Source organism: Sciurus carolinensis, chromosome 6, assembly GCF_902686445.1.
Source record: "Sciurus carolinensis chromosome 6, mSciCar1.2, whole genome shotgun sequence".
NCBI classification, from domain to species: domain Eukaryota; kingdom Metazoa; phylum Chordata; class Mammalia; order Rodentia; family Sciuridae; genus Sciurus; species Sciurus carolinensis.
In genome coordinates, this window is record NC_062218.1 from 155,566,295 (window position 1) to 155,585,982 (window position 19,688).

At 40.3% G+C, this 19,688-nt stretch overlaps 1 protein-coding gene across 9 annotated transcripts in view; it reads left to right on the plus strand.

Moving 5' to 3' along the window:
* The window catches only part of Tenm2 (teneurin transmembrane protein 2), a 621,032-nt gene that overhangs the window by 249,287 nt on the left and 352,057 nt on the right, over window positions 1-19,688 (plus strand). The gene's annotated exons all lie outside the window — the stretch shown is intronic.

A 19,688-nucleotide genomic window follows, 5' to 3' on the forward strand; every position in this document is an offset into this window, starting at 1 on the left:
AGCTAATCTTTGAGATATGAATGGCAGGAAGAAGCCAGTCATATATAGATGTTATCACAAAATGAATCTCTTATGTGGTCTTTATTAGGGTTTCTTTGCACCCACTGAGGCCTTTGGAGACGCAACAATGAAGGATAGAAACTCTCACTGTAGACATCTCTTTCTTTCCTAGTGACTAATTCAAATTGAGCTCAGATGGTTTTTGCTGCTGCAAGTATTTTTTTAAAATGCTCAAAACTGGGCTCATTTGTCTATGTGTAGCTGGTTTCATGTGCTGACATGTACCAAAGACTGTTCACTGGCCAGAGTTGTGGGTAGCATTATTTCCAGGAAAGTCGCGGATTGAATTGTCATGAACTCTGACGTCTCACAGTTATGAGTGTCTGTACAATTTCAACCAAAAGACACTTTGTCGAAGGGTGATTTACAGACTTTGGATCGAGAAATGGCCCGATGCAAACCTCAGCACTGCCACTTCCTATATTCTGAGCCCGGCGTTGGCCCCCCCCGAGCATGGGGTTTCCTTAGCTGTACCGTGGGACTATAAAAATGCCCTCTTCATAAGGAAATGGGGAAATTAAATAAGGTCATCTCTCTAAAGTTTCTGACCCAAAACAGCCGAGAGTTCCTTCTCTGAGAAATTTCTGGAAATGCTGCTGAACTGTGACTTACCTGAGTGGCTGTCACTGTGTGGAGACAGGAAGAATCCATTCCTCTCTGCTTCAGTCTTTCAGTTGGATGTAGAGGGGCCAACAGGGTCTGGAGGTTGCAGCAGAGATTTTAGACAAGAAAATTGAGAATGTCGTTGTCATTCTCTTAGTATGATCCATCAGAGGGGACAAAGGAGGGATTATCAGTTGGGTACTCAGCAAATGTTAAAGCCACTGTTTTAATCTTCAACTTATTTAAGAGTCTTTCTCTGCCCTTCACCTTCTCCTCCTTCCTCTTTGCTTCTTCTTGTCCTTTTTGCTTCTCCCTGAAGCACCAGAAATAAAGCTTGGAACCAAGTGGACAGAGCCCTTGAATCATATCACACATGCACGGCAATTTACCCTGCAAACTGCATTGCCTGAGAAGAGAATTGTAAGAACTTGTGTGGATGCTGACTGTATTCCTAGGTATTCCTAGGGGTTTGCAAGCTGCATTTGAATATACACATTTTTTAAAAAATCAAAAACCTGAGGAGATAAATAAAAATCACAGAAGCAGAGAGATAATGTTTTATGTTTTCACCTTTAATTGACTAAAAATATCAATACAACGTATTCCTAGGACACTTTCACCAACCCTCCTCCCCTTTTTAATGGGACGAAGGAGGAGGTTGGGAGGAACAATCACTGAATTGATCTGACAGTGGTTACCCCTGGGAAGCACAAGTGGGGGTCTAGAAAGGCCTCTATTCTTTATTTCACATTGCATCCACCTTGTTTGATTTTGTTTTGAACCAGGCTGCACTACATTTTTAAATTAAGAATATACATTTTTAAAAACTGGTGAAGGGCAGAGAAGAGTTACTTTCTAAACAAGATAGCTGCGTTGTTTTTAAGTAAGTTTTATTAACAAGTGACAATTACTTTTTTATGATACATTTAAGATAGTGAATTATGAATGACTGAAAATCCCCTCCAGCCTAATTGGGAACCATTATGTCTGGTAATTGCCACTGATTTCTGCAAACAGTCATTTTTCTCTGGCCTATTAACATAATTTAAATTTTTAATTGCTCTTCATAATTGTCTACTGGAGTTAACAAACAGTCCCATTCACCTAAGGGTTTGAGACCAGGCCACACCCCCAGGATTCACACTGGAAGCATCTAAGACCTCTGGAGGACACTACTAGGACTTTGCAGACTGTCAAATTAAGGTGGCACTGTCACCAATGGGACATCTTTTTAAGGACCCACCCAGCTGGGACATGATGTATTTTTAGATGTCTGCATCATACAGTTTGTCCACTTTACTCTGAGGCTACCTCACCAAAAAGAGAGAAGAGTGTCACAGTTTAACAATGTGAACAAAGAATTTCATGGGTGTGAACCTTCTGGAAGAAGAGCAGAACATCTGCCACTGTCCTCCTATAGGACACTTCCTATAGGACAAATGGTATATATAGCTAGGTGAGGGCAGACAGAGGTAGGATGATGAATGAAGAGACATATATTTTAATAGATTTACATATTAAACATACACGCACACATATACACACATATGTACTTAAACTATACAGCACTTTGTGGACTTTCTGATATGGGTAAAATCAGAAAAAACTTAAGGAAAAAAATCCAAAAATGAAATTTCCCTATAATTCCACTAATGGGTATTAAATTGATGCATAAGTATATATAATATATATATGTGTGTGTGTGTGTGTGTGTGTGTGTGTGTGTGTGTGTAAGTAGTGTTTTATAACATGTTTTGTCACATGACAACATTCTTCTGAAGTATTATTTTTAAAGACTACATATGATTTAATATGTGGATTCACCATTGGTATTCCTCTTCTGTTGGATATTTAGTTTCCCAGTTTTTAAGATTACAAAGAGTGAGTAACTTCCCTTTCATATTTTGTGTACATCTGTGATAATTGCCTCAAGAAAATGTCCTAGAAGGTGATTCACAAGTGTGGACATACTGCTGGATTACCCTCCAAGAAATTGCCTTTCCATACAGTCTCCCATAAGAATAGGAGAAGGTTGAATTTCCCATATCTTTCCCAGCTTTAGATATTAACATTTATTCGAATGCTAATCTAGTTGCAAAGTTTAGAAAAGAATACATCCATTTGCTTTTACAAATTGCATTTTTTTGATCCACAGTGAAGACCAATCTCCTTTCCTTGATGACTGCGTATATGGGTGCACACTTGTGAATGAGAAACTCACCCCACCCCACCCACTTTTCTCTTTCTTTTCATTCTTTTCTTATTGACACAGTCAAGATTTTAAAATCTTTATGCTTTTTCAATTCTCCGGAGATTGCTCTGCCTCAAAGCCACACAACAGTAGACTCAGACCACACAACCACTTCCTGTGCTATTGAAAGAAGGCTTTTTGTTTTGTCTTTTTGTTTTTTCTGCCACTTTCACACTCTTACAAATTTGCAGTAGGTGGGAGGGATAGCTCATCTCTCTGTGCAACATATGGAACAGTAAACACACCGTCTCAAGGGCCTCTGTGACTGTTTTCTGTTTCCTAGGGTCCCTGGATCCCCATCTCAGTTCCCACATTGGAAATGTTTAGGAAATGACCATAAGAAGTACAGACCTGAGCCCCTAGGCAGAACTACTAAATCACAAGCGATTCTCTTTGTACAGGTTTGTAGCATCCAGCATAAAGCAATGTCTAATCAATGTATCAATGAGGAATCTGACAACAGGATCCACAGAATGGTCAGCAATTCCAACATGACCTGGTCCAAATCTGTTTCCAAAGTTGGGAGCTGCAGGGTTCATGTAAATACCTTTAAAACAGTTGTTCACCTGAGATGTTTATGGTATCTGCTGCTGGCCCACGTGGGAGGGAGTCCATGGCTGAGATATTTACCCTAGCTTGAAAACTGTCAGGACTAGTTATATGAATGTGTTCTGGGTAGCCATGTTTCTTCAAAACTTTTCAGACATGTTGAATGGGGACATCAAGGAAGAATACTCAACTAATTCCTACATGAAGCTTCCAGTGGGGTAATGTCTGCTCGTGACTCTGAGGGAGACATTTATTATAAAAATAGCAATAGTTGTCACTGCTGACTCACTTCATGCTTCCAAATTGAAAGTAACAACTTATTACTCTTATTTCCCTCACTTCCCCCAAGAAACTCCAATGATAGCACATTTTTTCTGTGATTCCATCTTAGCCAGCTCTTTGCATCTTTTACATACTCAGTTTAAATTCAGTTTTCTGAGAAAAGAGGTCCTGGGAAATCTGCTTCCTCTGCACCTAAAACAGGAGAAGGGGGATGTCGATTTAAAGTAAGATTGTGATCAGGGTTTCTGTCATTAATGTACATTCATTTTCTTTCCTTTTTTAACTTAAATAATACATGAGGACTTTTGCGAGAAAATGTGGTTTCCTTTGAGGTAATTTATAGACTCTTGATGGCTGAGAACTCAAGATCTGGACTCAGAAACTGTTTTCTACTCTGGGTTTGCCACTTTATAGCTCAAGGGTGTTGATTTGAATTAAATGGGTGTAAGGAAATGGGATTGTTAGAATCCAATGAAACGGCCTAGGTATACAAGGCACACTCAATATGCGTTTATAAAGGTTGTCATTTTTATTACTACTGAAACTTGACAAAATATTGCTTATCATTCAGGACATCTGCGGGTCGGGTGTCTATCTGTTTCCTCCACTTCTGGGTAACATCTATATTCCAGTTTGCTCCTTCGGGCTCATTCCTGCTTTCTGTGAAAATAGAAAGAAAAAATATGGGATGACTTAAAAGATGCCAGATGAATCTTTGCCCCGAAGCCAACTGTTTATTCAGCTCATTCAACTAACAAATAATTTCACTGGTGATTTATTGTTTTTCTCAGTGAAATTTTCCTTCATACATCCATAATTAAAAACGGTGCAGAACAGTAAATCGGTGAACCTGTCATATAACATTTGTTAGCATCGAAAACCAAGGCATCATAGCTTTTAGGAAAGGAAAATGAAGAGCTTAGATAGACCCTGAAATATGGATTTTTTTTTAAAACTGACTTTTATTTTAGAAATGAAAGACTACAGGGGATGGGTGTGGGTAAAGAATTGAGACTAAAACATAAAGGGCAAGTACCCCATGTATCAATGGCCTAATTTCCATTGAAAATTGCCTCATCAGCAATGAGCACATGCAGTGTTTAAAGTCATTTCTGTCTCAAAAATAAAAAAAAAAAAATACGTGAAGGTTTTTTTTTTTTCTTTTTTTCTTTCTTTCCATAATATGAAAATTGTCTAAGGTTGAAGAAATAATTGAATTACCTACCTAATTTAGAAGGTGTTTTTATTTAAGGCAAATAAATCTAACAAATACTTTGCCCAGAAGGAAGTGCTAAAATTCCAGTAGATAAGCACGTGAACCTGAGAATATGATTGCAGAGTAGGAAAATATTAGTTTGACAGAGAGTTCAAAGTCAAAATAGCAGAGTTTGGACACTGACTGTAATGCCAAACTAACAAATGGCTTGAGATTCTACTATGTAATGTGACCCAGGGCTTGTAATGATGAGACTTTTCAAAATTATTATGAGGCAGAAATGATGGAGAGATTTTTAAAAGACATGTGCATTTCTCCGGTACAGATTCCATTATGACTGAATGCTACTCTTTAGTAATTCTACAAACATAGAAATGAACTTGATATGCACCCTGGGTGCTGAGTTCAACCTAGAGGTCCTCACCTGTTCTCCTCTCTTACGTCCCCACCCTCCATGTTAACAGAGAACCTGATAAATCAGCAGACAATATAGAAGCCTCATTAAGCCTCCAAGCAGTGCCTAGTCCCCCCAGAGAATAGCGTTTGGAAGGAGATGAAGAGTAACAACAGATACAGTCATGAGGAAGAAACCCGTTAGAATAAAAGAAACATCAATAAACTATACCATGCACCATTAAGGACCACCTTGAGATAAGATACTCAGCATGGCAGCAAGGATCACGTCAGGGAAGGAGTGTCTGGTCCATCAGAGTCTGTCAAGCTGGGCTGAAAATCACTGCTACCCAGAGAACTGCCACACAGTCCCCACCCTCCATTTGAGGGGTGATCGTGCCAGGGACTGAATGCTGAGAGAGATCTTATCATGTCACGTCTCTTTACAGAAAGCTCCCAGTTTCTTAGAGCAAGCCTGTGCCACCAGGTCAGGCTATCCATTCACTTGAAGGACAGCGAGCTTTTTAATTAAAATTCAGAGTTCTGTTTTTTTTGTTTTTTTTGTTTGTTTTTTTAATTTCTCTCAATGCAATTTCAAAATTACAGAAACGGTGGAAAGGATCCCTCCATAGTCTTTACCCAGCTTCCCCAATTGTATGCAGGAGTCTCTTTGTCATCCTCCCCCTCCCCCCAGACATGTGCATGTTGGTTTTTTTGTGAACCCATAAAGTGTAAGAAGCCCCTGAATGCTTCAGTACGTACTTCCTAGGAACAAGGTCATCTTCTTCCTGAAACTACAGTAAAACTACCAAAACCAAAAAATTTAGCATTAAAGTGTTTTCTAACCCCACACTCAAATTTCATGAATTGCACTTCCAACTCTCCTTCTCCGGTCCAGCGTCCAGTTCAGGATCACGCACTGCACCTGCTTACCATATCTCTTTAGTCAGCTTCCATCAGAAGCAGTTCCCTAGAACTTTGCCTACAAAGGCCTTTGCCTTTCTTTACCTTTTTTGTGCATGACACTTCCCCCCCATTTTATTGATGGACTTTCTGTTTAGCTGCATTTCATAAGTGTAAACTCAAGTTCCACAGAGGGGACACTCCCATGTGACCGGTGGGGAGAGCAAAACATGGAACACAAGGGTAGTATTGTAGAAGACTTCTCTGCAGTGAATTTTTCCTATACATGTTACAGCCAAGGGAAGGGAGAGTTCTTCTTGGACTACACCTTATCGTCCTAGAACATCTCAACACAGTGGCGTTATCCACTGTGACCCTCACTACCCATACATCTCACTGCCTTCTCAGACCAAGATGCAAGAGTCCATGGCCTTCTATCTTGTGAGGCAAATGAAGCCAAATCATTTGGCTTAATGATCGTCAGACAGTGGGATGCTCTTGTTTGTCCTTGGAGCAGAAGTGCTCACACTGTCTGTGTTGAGAGAACTTTTTATTCCCAACCCCCCAATTCTTCACGGACTGTTAATCTGTGACTCTTCTACATGAGACCCAGGGATAGTTCATAGTTCCTGGGATTTCTCTTGTGAGGTTGACATCTCCCTCTGCTGATCAAGTGCATCTTTTGGGCAATGACCAGTTGCTATACATTTTCTAAACATTTGCTTTCAACTTCTATCTTCACCCCAGTGTGTGCTGATGGAGCACACTTAAAGCAGCTTAGGCTAACCAGTTAACTCTTATCAAGTGAAAACTCAGCTCAAGCTTCACATCCTCAGGGAGCATTCCTAATCCCACCACCACCTACTTATACCACCATTAAACACCTGCTGTATAGCAATTATCTCAGTTTATAACAATGTATTTGAGATTATTTCATTACGCCTGCTACCTTAACCCAAATCTGAGCATCGTGAAACAGACTTCTTCCGTTTGCCCACCACCCATCTTCAGTGCCTGATGTTCAATAATAAATAACTGTCTGACAGCAAAGTGAATACTTCAGTGGTGGTGGCTTTTGACAAGGGATGAAACAGAACAAGACCATGGGCTAACCTCAGATGCACTTAAGCCCTGTGAAATTGCATCTGGCATAAAAGAATAGGAACCACTTTTGCTCTCAGTATTTGAGGACTTTTTGTTTGTTAGTTTAAGGTTGAAATAGGGAAAATCACAAGGCACCAAATTGTTTCTTGTATATACAGAGCAATCCCTTAAAACGCATCCATTTCTAATTAATCATTTTGTGAGTGACAGTACTTTCACAATTAAACTGTATATTACTCTTTTTAGGAAAGTCTATATTCATCCAACTGTATTTCTTTCTTTCTTCCACAGTCATATTTAGCCAGGGCTCATTTCACTATGTATTCATAACATTTGGGGGATGCAAGATAATATTTTGCTAAACAGACAGACCCTGACTTATTCAGGAAGATGGAGATTATGGTCGGTTCGCAAAAAAGAGAAGATTTGCAAACTAAGCCCATGAGCATATTTCTTTTTTTCTTTGTTTTTTATTTTTTTAGAACTTCAGTGGGCTCAGCGCCGTCCTATCCTCTGCTGTTTTCTTCAGTATCAGGATGATGATGAGAAAGATTTATGGTTGAGTGGTAGCAGTTAGGAACTCTCACCAAAATACCCTAAAACTCTCTTTCAACTAGAGAACCCGATCTCCAAGGCAAACACTTAAAATGGCTACCCGTATATTGTCCAGTTTGTATGATTTGGGATATACTTGTTTCATGTGGCCTTGAATTTGGACTGAATAATGGTAGACAAAATTATTAGGACCATTCTTTCATCAGTAAGATGCCTTTGTTGGCTGAGAGAATCTTTTATAGGTGTGCATTGAAAGCATACTTTTCCTTACGTTGCTCAGCTTGGTTTCCTCAGTCTCTAGGTGGCTTTGGTTATAACTTAGAATTCAAGGATGGCATTTTAAGAGATCCAGTGGAAAAAAAATGTAGTATAAATGTAAATGTAAAAGATACAGCTCATTCTGTCTTTGAAATTGTTGGTGTGAAAAGAGCTCAACAGTGTTTTATTTAAACAAGGTCGGCTTCGACCTTGATTGACTTGCAGTAAATTGCCTGGTACAAGAGGCAAAAGGAAGTGGAGAGAAAAATGGCAATCAGCACCAAATGTTTCACATATTGATTGACAAGCACCAGAGATGTGCTAGAGTAAGATAAATTGGCCAACAGGGCCCATCTTGACAGCTCCCGAGATGGGAAAATTGTTCTTGTTAATTTGCTGCGGGAACCTTGTCATTTATGGAATGTGCACGTGAGTGTCTCCTAATTGTGTAAACAAAGTTCAGATTCCTCTGCAGTCTTGTTCTGTTACTGGGTTTGGTAATTTTTTGGTCTGAATCACCAGGGTGCATTTATAAAATGACTTTGGAGTTGGGGGAGGAAGTGGAAGCGGTGCACCTGCTTTAAGCTGGTGTTTTGGCTGAAATAGAACAAATCACTTGGCAGACCTTTCTGATTTAACAATAGATTTCAACAAACTCATGTGCATAAGCTCTCCTTCCATCCATGTTCCACAGTTTTCTTCTGGTAGACTCTATCTACTTGGCTTTATCTGGCCTCAGGTTTGAGTTTATGGCTTTCAGATCTGAAAATTTCACCTTATTTGGGTTTGGTGACTGCCAGGAAGTTCCTTCAGACTTCTCTCATCTCCACCCCTATGGTATTTCTTTTGTAGTTGTCTTCTACTCACTTTTTAGCATTCTGTTCCTCCTCCTTTCTCCTCCATGGTGCCAAATTGGTGAATAGCTAATCCCTCCTGAAACCCTCCTTCCAGATCTTTTTGTACGAACTGTATTCTGGACCCAATTGTAAGACAATTGTCAAAGAGATCCATCCAGAAGTCGGTTCTCAGTAGATCATTTTTCTTTTTCAAATTACACAAAAATACATTTAAAAAAATTAATTGTATAATTTAAAGTATTTCTGCAGAAGTTTGTTTTTATTTTATTCAAGTACAAATCCTACCATCATCATTACTTTCTCTTCTCTCTCTGAATTTTTCAGACCATTAGTCCATTCTTGATTGGACAGGAATGATATTTATTTTCATTTAAATGGGCTGTATGAAAAATAACTCTAACTTCCAAGACCTGTTCTTAATCACCTCATTAATTTGGCAGCTCAGAACAATGTATCACTTTCCCACTCTCTGAGAAAAAGATTCAGATTCAGAAATATTCATGATTTTCATATTAGATTCTGCAGAGCCCTTTGATATGTAGTCTGGCCAGTATTAGGTGGGTCCCGTGGAGGAGCCTGGCACATGGAAAAAGATAGAAAGTGGTGGATCCTCAAGATGAACCAGAGAATATACAACCTTCTGGAGGCATTCAATGTCGTACAGATAGTGTTCTGCAAGCTGTAAGCAGAAATGCTCCAAGAATTTGAATTTTTGGGTCCTGCTGTGATGCTGTAAGTCTGGTGGTTGAATGTCTACAAACTTTGTTTCATGCACAAAATTATTTCAACCAATTTATTATTTTGTACAAAAATGATCTCAGGCTATATGTATGAAACCTAAATGACTTGGTTCTCATTGTCAAGGTATCTCATTATATATATACAAATATTGCAAAATACAAAAAAAAAAAAAAAATCCCAAACATGAAATACTTCTTGTCCCAAGCATTTTGGATGGGGAGATCCCACCTAGACCTGGGATGTCCTTTCCCTCACTTCACAGTAGAAACAGAGGCACCACAAATTCAGCTTGTTAGATGGAGGCAGAGCAGGTGCTCTGGACAGTTAGCCGTGACTTTATTCTGATGGTCACTCCCTCACTTTCTCATCCACTGATGTCACTCAGGCCCTTCCAATCTTATCCTCATCCCTGTCGACCTAACAGGGTCTAAAACATTGTTAGGTTCTCTCTCCAGTTACCCTGGACCTCTCCTTCCCCAGGTGGAGACAACCACACCCTGCTCTGTTCTCCTGTGTGTAATGTAGATCCTTCTGGAAGCAGTTATCACGTGAAGACTAGAGCTGCCCATTTGTACATCGATCTCTTTCACCGAAGTGTGAATTCTTCCAGGTCAGAGGCTGTGTCTGGTTGGACGGTGCCTTTCTTCTGTCCTGCAGCCCTTGCCACAGAGTCTACCCTCTGCAAATGCTGGTGGAATGGATCTGAAATGTTAGCACACACACCAGCCACATAGTAGAAGTGTCAGATCCAGCATGCCTATGCCACATTCTCCCACCGGCATGCATCCCCGGGGACTGGCTGGCAAATCATTTGATTGAGGAATTATCCTGAATCAGAAAAGAGAAAGCAAGGAAAGCTCTGACCTGTCAGTAGCACCTAGACTGCCAGAAACCTGCCCATCCCTAGCTGACCTAAAAGTGCTGGAGGTCTTTTCCAGAATGTTCAGTCATGGCTTCTGGGATGCCAAGAATCTTTTAAAAGATCGAGAAGAGGTGAGGCTACAGAGGAGAACACTACAAATAACACTGAAACTGAAATGCTAAAATGTTTTGGGTCTCTTTGATCACCTAATGAATAGCCCAGGACATATATGTGGGTCACATTCCCTTTTGGACATCTTTCACTTCACGTAAATAAACTTGGTTTCTCCCCTCCTATCTCCTCCAGAACAAATTCTGCAAATTAAAATCCACAGGATTCCCAATTATGTATTATCTTAAGGATAATGAAAGCAGAGTATCAGAGAATCTTACTTCTGCTTTGGACTACAGAAGTCATTTGATCCTACTTCTATCCCCATCTGGATTTTTTTCTGTAGCCTTCCCTCTGAAGGTCATCTAACATCTGCTTGAATGCCTCCAGCCACCGTCAGCTCACTCCTTCAGAAGAAAGTCCCTTTGTTTGAATACAAGTCAAATCACTAGAAAATCTACCCTTCTATTCACCCAAACTCTGTTTTCTCTCTCTTCTATTCCTTGGTCCCTGCTTGCAAATAAACAGGACAAATGCCAACCTCCTCTTCCCACAGGCTGGAGACGGTGTGGACAGGACTGAATCTGTTCATGTGCACACCAGACCCAGCCTGCCCAGGTCCCAGTTAGGACAAACAGTTTCCCACAGGATTCCACCCTTCTCAGAATGAGCACCCCTCCACCATACTGTTTACTTTCTCCTAAACACCCTCAGTACAGATGTCTGTCTTGAAATGTCGCTGCCTCTGTGTTCTTACTACCATAAGGTGGTAGAACAATAAAGAGCTACATCTCTTCATGATCAGAACCTTGATTTCTATTTCTGGTTCATTTGGATCAGACATACTTAGTGTTTCAAACGGAACTTATGCTGATGTCAAAACCCCAAAACCTTTTTCCATTTGTGCTTCTGTGAAATCATATACATCTATCTGGTATGTAATAGATTTTTTTTCTTTTAACAGAAGTGGAGAACTTTACCCTTACCCTTTAGACTTTATTTTGAGTGATTTGGGTATTACTGAATCTTCATTCTCTTTTCAAGAATATAAACTTCTTTTTCTATCTTTATGTCCTCTACAGATATGCAGAGATGACTGTGTTCTGTCCTTATCTGTGTTCTCACTACACATACTGAGCATGCCCAGTAACAGTCCTCTGGTGTGTCATTAGAGACAAACAGAGGAATGGACATCACTGGGCTACTGTGAATGACTGACTAGGTCAGGAGAGCTGAGTGGCCCATGAGAATTGTTTTGAAGTATTAAATAGTTAATGAATAATGGAGTCATCATAAATCTTTACCCTTGATTGAAAACTCAAATGTCCATCATGATTAGTTAAGCAATATGAATGAATGAAATAGCCAGGGGAGAGTAAGAAGGTATGGTGGGCTTGTGGTGCAATGGAGAGTGCATAAACCAAAGCCCAGCTTCTGAGAGGAAGCCAGGCAAGAAGCAGAAACCAGGAGAGCCTGGTAAATAGCTTCCTGGGGGCAGCCTGGAGGATGGGGGCTGCACAGCTACCAGTTTCATGTAACTTTAAGAGAAACCCCATCCGAAGCACTGGGGTGCTAGGGAGCTGGAGCCTCAGCCAGCCCCCAGGGAAGGGCTCACCTCAGGCTGGGATGTTCCCCCAGTTGGCTGGCAAGGAGTTAAGAGTAGCTCTGTAGCGCTGGATTCGGGGATGCGTGTGTCGTGGATGAGGTTTGGCACTGAACGCTCGATAATTACAACTGAATTTTCTCATGTTCATTCACAAAGGCGCCACTGTCCCCACCTAGTCCCAGCACTCTTAGGTGCGTGAAGCACTCGTTGCTGCCCCAGTGCCAGGAGACACATTTCTCTGGGAAACCCAGAAGCAAACAGCAGAGCCTGGAAACCACTTAGGAGGAGCCGTCCCAGCCTTCCTGGAGATTTCCTCTTCCCACTTGGAAACCATGTTTCTGGAGTAAGCGGAAGCTTGGCTGGTGGCGGGTGACCAGGGCCATAATCTGCTGAGGCGGGTGGCCAAGGCCACAGGGAGAGCCAGTTTTGTCTTCGATTCTCCCCTGGCTCAACATTCTGAGTCCTGGGATGCAGTCTTTTACTTTGGACAAGAAAAGCTAGATTGTTGCATGTACATAGTTGTTACATTGTTAAAAATGTGTAAGGAATGAATTATATACATTTAAATATGAGGAATAAGTGTCTATAAAATTTAAATATATAAAATAAAGATATATTGCATTGAATATATATTAAACAGGGTCATATTTTAAATACATATAACTAATATATGTACTAAATATGGTTATATATGAGATATATTAAATATAAAATTTGATATTATATGTATATATATATTCATTAATACATATATGTATGTATATTCATTTATATATAATAGATATATATATATACAAATTTATCCTAATCCAATCACCAGGGTTTTCGTAGTGCCAAGCAACTTAGGAAGGTGAGGAAACTTTATTTATTTACCTTCTCAATGTTATTGATCTTCTTGTTTTAAGACAGACATTGTTTTCCTGAAAGGTTTTCAATTTGAGCGTTGGTTATAACAATACCAGAGCTGGAGAGTAGCCTGTGTGTAGGATGGATGTCGACGGTGCCCAGATAACTTGACTGTCCTACCAATTTTTTAAAAACAGGGTGCTGGAGAGTAGACTTTTGCCTATAAAGAATGAAAAGCTTCTGTGACTTAGGCTGTGGTTGAAGTCACTTCTGTCTTTGTGGGACAAGCAACAGCAGCAGCAAATTGACCAAGATTTGCAGGGGGCAGCCTGGGATTCCCCAGCTATGACTGGGAGGGCGAGGGACAGAGGAAACAGCAATGGCCTATTCCTCCCTCTTCATTCCTCCTGTGTGAGGAGCCAAGGAGTGACTGTCTGCTAGAAATGCCTGAGTGTTAGAGTTATATCAACTCATCTTGCCTTAATGCACCCTGTCTTTTAAATAAAAAATTGGGAGGACAGTCACGTTAACTGTGCACCGTCTATATCCATCCTACACACAGACTACCAAACTTCTTATCCCCCATTACCATATCTTTGATAAACTTAATGGAGAGTCAACAGCAGGGGATGCTTGAAATGATATTTAAATTAATTGAGAAAGGCTTCCAATTAAGCGATTGGAAAATACATACACATATTTGTTAAGATGATAAGTCATTGACTTGCTTTTCATCTTTTGTAGGATTTTGCAAGTTTAAGCTGCTCAGGTCAAAAGTAGAACTAATAAAAGCACAATTGTACTTAATATATTATGTCAAGATTTACAGTAACAAATTATTGTTTTTAGCTATGAAGATGTCATTAAGCATATGCCAGGCATCGACGCGTGACTGTAATAGGTTCATGAAGGAAGGGCTTTTTCTAGCCAGATTCAGTGGTGCTTTTCCCAAGACAGCCGCAGCTTTTATAAAAATGATGGTTATATCTCCTCATTATAGAATCTAATCTCCCCAAAAGACATTCAGCAGCTGCAAAACACTAGCATCTTTTAGTTGTAAATTGTTTTTTATTATTTATCCCTATTTAACTAAAGAAGAAAGGGCCATCAGATGATTTAACAAGACAAGAATTTAGTGGTTTTAACATTTGACAGCACCCAATTGTTAGCCCATGCGTGGATTTCTTCAGATCTGGGCTTGATAGTAATTGATGTTGGGTTTTCCCCCCCCCCCCTTTCTTTCTTGCCTTTACTACATAAGCAGAGTATGTGTCCTAATACCAAGCAAATCTGCATGATTGGCTCTTTTGTATTTCTCTTTAGCATGGAATTGGAAGTTTTGTGCACTCATAGAATTTTTAAAATTGTAGAATTAGATTTTTTAAGACAGAATAAAAGTGTCCTGTTGAAGGTCAAACTTTGGATGGTGGTATCATTATGAGCTAGAATTGTTACCCACCAAGTGATATAGGAAAGTCAGAGGAAAGGCTGTGTTTGAGTGGCAGGGATTATGATTTATTGGTGCACATCCCGTAGCAAACGATGCTCCACGGTGGGAAACGGTTTTAGTATCTTAAGAAAGTGATCATGCTCTGTTTGAGGCTGTGCCGTGGAATTTAAAAATAAAATGGCACTAATGAGTTTTCGCATCACTCCATTGGTAGAATTCTCAGGGGACAACCAGCCAATTTAAATAAATAAGGTTCCAGAACCCCACAGGAGCTCAGAGGGATGAGACATCCATTTTAATGGAGGCTCAGTTTAAGAAGAGATTTTACTCATACTTCTGAGGAGACAGCTGCCACGTGGTTTTGTGGTGATGTCTCCTTTGTTGCAGTTTTAAGGCAAATGTTTGCTTTCCTTCGCAGGACTTGGCATATTTTCCTGGAAAGGTTTAAACAGTTTCTACCCCATTAGTCTTGCATGCGTCTCTAGAATGGTGGGTCACTCAGAAGCAATTAAACAACTTTTTTGTTCCATATACTATTTTCTTTTCACTTTTTCTATTCAGACTCTAGTTGTTTATTTGTAGCCCTTACCTCTCCCATCTTTAGATTTTCCACTTTACAGACAGAAATACCTCTTTCAGTTTTGTGAGAAAATAACAACAGCAAAATTCAAATAAGTCCAAATTTAAAAAACAACAACACATTGAGCTTTACATAAATAGCTGCTATGCTCTCATGATAACAACTTGGAAAATTGTACTATTGTGAATCTACATTTCTACTTATTTAATAATTGTACCCTTAATGCTGTTTACCATTTCATTTGTATTATTTATATATCAACCAAAGGGTATGAACACTAAAAAATAATTTCACATCACCTATCTTCCATTTCTTTTTATTCTCAAAGCCCTGAAGACATAGTTCTCCTATAAATAATAATAAAAAGGCACTGTATTAATATTTCAGTAAAGATCCCATCTCCTCACACATGCTCACAAAGGCATGTTCTCTAATATATACACATACCCCTCCCTACAAATTAACTGTGCCTGGGGCTTGCAAGAAAATCAGGTCAAGTTAAAGGAGAAATCAGAGAACAGGACCAAAATTAATTTACTACTCTGTACCACATGTGAATATGAGTTTGCAGGGGGAAATGGCTTATTTTCTGGACTATTCCTATCCCTGAATATGTTGCGAGCTGTTAACTCTGAGGCGTGTTCAGCATCGTCTTGCTTGGACAAAGATGAAAGTTTGACTCTCTCAGCTTAGGTTTTATTAAATTTCCTTAAGTTCCATGAAAGAGCTGCCTACCTTGTTGATTCTGTTCCAAAACAACTAAAAGTCCTTTATATACCTCTTTCTTCCTGGAGGACATTGGCAAAGTTGTGTATAAAATCATGATTTGACTCTGTTTGTGAAGGGTTTTCTAGGCAACAATTAGCATTGTTTTCAAATATTTAGAGGACTTTCCAGTCCAGCTTTGCCTTTTGTGTTACTCTAGGTGTTAAAGTAGCATGGAGCAGCGATGTGGAAAGATGGTTCAAGGTGATGCCTTCTGACCAGACTGATGAATGAACCCTTTTTGGCTTCTTCCTCTCACACCCACATTAGTTCATCAGCAGAACATTGACTTCACGTTCAAACTGTATCCGATTCTGATCTTTGTCTCTTCTGTCACCACCATCTCCCTAGTCTAAGCCCCAGTGATCTCTGACCTGGATTATTACAGTCACCTCCCAGTGAGCCTCCATACTTCTGCCCTCTCTTCCCTCAGATCTCTTTTCAGCACAGCCACCAAAATGATCTGGCTAAACCACATGTGAGATCATCCAACTCCTCCTGCAGAACCTCTAGCAGCTTTTCTTAACACCCAGAGCAAAAGCCAGAGACCTCATAGTGACTTAGGAGGCCTCGCCTTCCCCAGCTCCCATTCTATCCTGGGCTTGTTGACTGCTTGCTTTACTTGAAATAAACCCTCAGAATCCTGGCTATTCCTATGTCTAAAATGTGCTTCCCTGGACATCAATATGGCTCCCTCCCCAACTTCCACCAGGTCCCAGCTCAGATGCTGTCTTAACTGGGAGGTCTCTTCCCTGAATGCCTGGTATGAAGTAGAACCCATCTCTTCCCTATTCCCCTTACCTTTCTCTGCTATTTCTTAAGGCCCATAAACACATACAAATGTATGTCCACAAATATGTACTATGTTGGCTTTTGCTATTATTTATTCATTGATTGTCCTCCCTCCCCTCCAGGATATAATCTCCAAGAAAGTAAGGATTTTACTTTTTATTTCATAGCCCTAGTCCATAAAATAGAGTCTGACATGTATTAGACACTAAATGCATATATATTGAAAAAGATGGAAGGAAGGAGGGATGGAAAGGAGAAAAATGTTCAAGAATCTCTTTCTATGGCTGGTCTAGGATCTCTTTTGGAAATTCCCTACTAGTCCTTTAATCTTCTACACAATTACTTATTCTGATGGAAAGTCCCTCCTCATCCTTTATCTTTCACATGATGCAATCACTCTTATACTAGATAGAAACTATTATAGCTTAGATGTGCGTATGCCAACTCTTAAACAATGTAAGTAGTTCAGTGGGATCATGAAAGAAAACTGTGGGACTAGGAAGGCCATCATACCAGTCTCTGCCTGGACATTGACTTGTCTGTCCCTCTCCCTCCCACTTTGTCAAACGAGCCAGAGAGATGCATCCTTACCTCCCAGGCCAACACTAATTAATGTTTGCACTGTGCTTTGAGATCCACAGATGAAAGCAGTCATAAAAGAAAAAGTGTTATTATGTTGGGAATGGTTATAGACTCTCATTTAGCACTGGAAACCGATCAAGCGGGAATGTTGAATCATGAAGCTAAGGTTGGCCAAATACTGCACTTGTTATAATTAATTTGAGCTTAAGCTTCAACACACTGACATGTTTCCTTTAAATAAAGTTAAGTCCTGTACAGATGCATGAGCTATATGGGTCTCAATTTTCAGCTGGAAACTAACATTTCTCAGGTACCCAGAAAATAGGAAGACAGATGTGTCTCTGACTTGCAGAGGGTCAGGGAGAAAACATAGGCATGTTGCTTCCTTTTGAGACATCTTCTACATGGTCCTCTGTCTCCTTGACACTTTGAGACAATAACAAGAATACTCACAGATTTGGGGGACTTCGAGCTGGAACTAAATTTAAAGGGCCTGGAGTCCTCTTTCTCACTGAATGTCAAGTCACTGTCTATGGCCTTACTGACAGGACTGCTCTTTGATGGGGAACTTGTTCCCTTACAAAAATGTTCATTCTGATGTCATTCGGCAACTATTTTTAGAAAGCTTTTCGCATGTTTTTCCATTTTGTCAACAAACATGTCTTAATCACTTTCTGTGCACACTTTGTTAGGTGCTTTGGAGAGTGAAAAATTATAAACAACAATGGTACACATTTAACAACCACCTGGGGCAATGCCCTAGCTTTGAAGAGAGCCAACATGAGTAGTTACTCCATAAATCTATGTGGTGAGAAGGACTGAAAGAGTAGACAACCCTCTAGTGAGAACACCAGCACATGCCTGTGGAGCCTAACGCCGGGGAGAACTCACATAGAGAAGAACTCACATGCTCTCTTTAACTCTTTAACTCTCATTGTCCCTAGTCCTGATATCTGAACTGATTTTTGAAAGTCCACTTCTCCTTCCTTAAGCCATTGCTCCATTATTTGAGAATCATTATGACTTCACTCTTCTCCAAGGTCAAGAGCTGTGGGACCTTTAACCATAACTCTAGTGCCCTGTCCTCCCCTGGGCAACTTAGTGTCTCAACTGGACCCTAAAGTTATCAGTTTAGAATGGAATGGGCTGACCATTCCAGAGGTGCTCAGATCAGCATGGGGTACATCATGATTCTCCTCTGACCTGATGCCAGTTCAAATTCCATGTGTTTGATCATGAAATCCTTCTTGCCTGGGACACACATTTGCATTTTGAGAAAGCCTAGTACTTCAAAACACAGTTTGAAAAATAAGAGTCTAACTTTAATGTATATGGGATTTTGGCAGGAGCTACCTGTTGTACACATTCTATATTATAATTGTATACTTATAATTCACTAATATGGTCTGTCATGAGGTCAGACTTTCTTCATCCTATTTTGAACTTTGGGTTTTCTGCTTTTCCCCCAATTTGAATATTGGAGAGGAGTATTATTTAGCAGCAGGTAGTCCTAGACTCAGGTCACTAACTTGCTGGGTGGACTAGGAAAGCCATGTTTTCTTCCTGAATCAGAGTTTTCTCAACAGCAAAGCAAAGTTTTTGGTTAGTTAACATTCTAAACGGCCAAGTTTCCTTCTAGAGCTGGTATTGGCTGACATTTTGTCCCCAGTTTTCATTGACTTTGTATAAATCATTGTGTGACTCTCATTCATCTCAGGAAGAGAGTGGTTACTAACTAGAAAACTATTCTAAAGAGAAGCACAGCAAAGGGTAGGGGCAGCAGATCAACCCTAGCCAACTTCTAAGACTTAACCAACATAGCACAACAACGTGGATCGTGAAACAAGTGTGAGCTACTAGTCACCACCGTCTTTTGCTCTGCATCTGGACAGTGTGGCATGTTTCTAGGAGAGAAGGAGAAGCCTGAATGTTTTTGCACGCATTAACCAGTTCTGACACTTCAGTCACGTCGCCTCTGCCACGGCAGGGTTTGCCAGTTGCCCACGCAAACCTGTTTGCTCATGATTGCAGTGGCACATCATTGTGTCAGCTGACACGCAAATTCCTCGCTCGCCTCAACCCTGTTTGGTGGTTGCTTCTTGCTTGGCAGCTATGATTAGTTGAAAACAGTGTCAAAACAAATCCTTTCCCTTTTTCACCCCCTGACAATCACTCCATGGCTGTGCCTGTAGCAGAGTCTCAGCCCGTGTCTGTATTTCTCCCTCCCTCCTTTCTCTCTCTTCTCCATCCATTCCCTCACCTGATTCACAATTCCCCCAGATGTTAGGCAGATGCATCCCAAGACCGGGGCGGGGAGGCAGG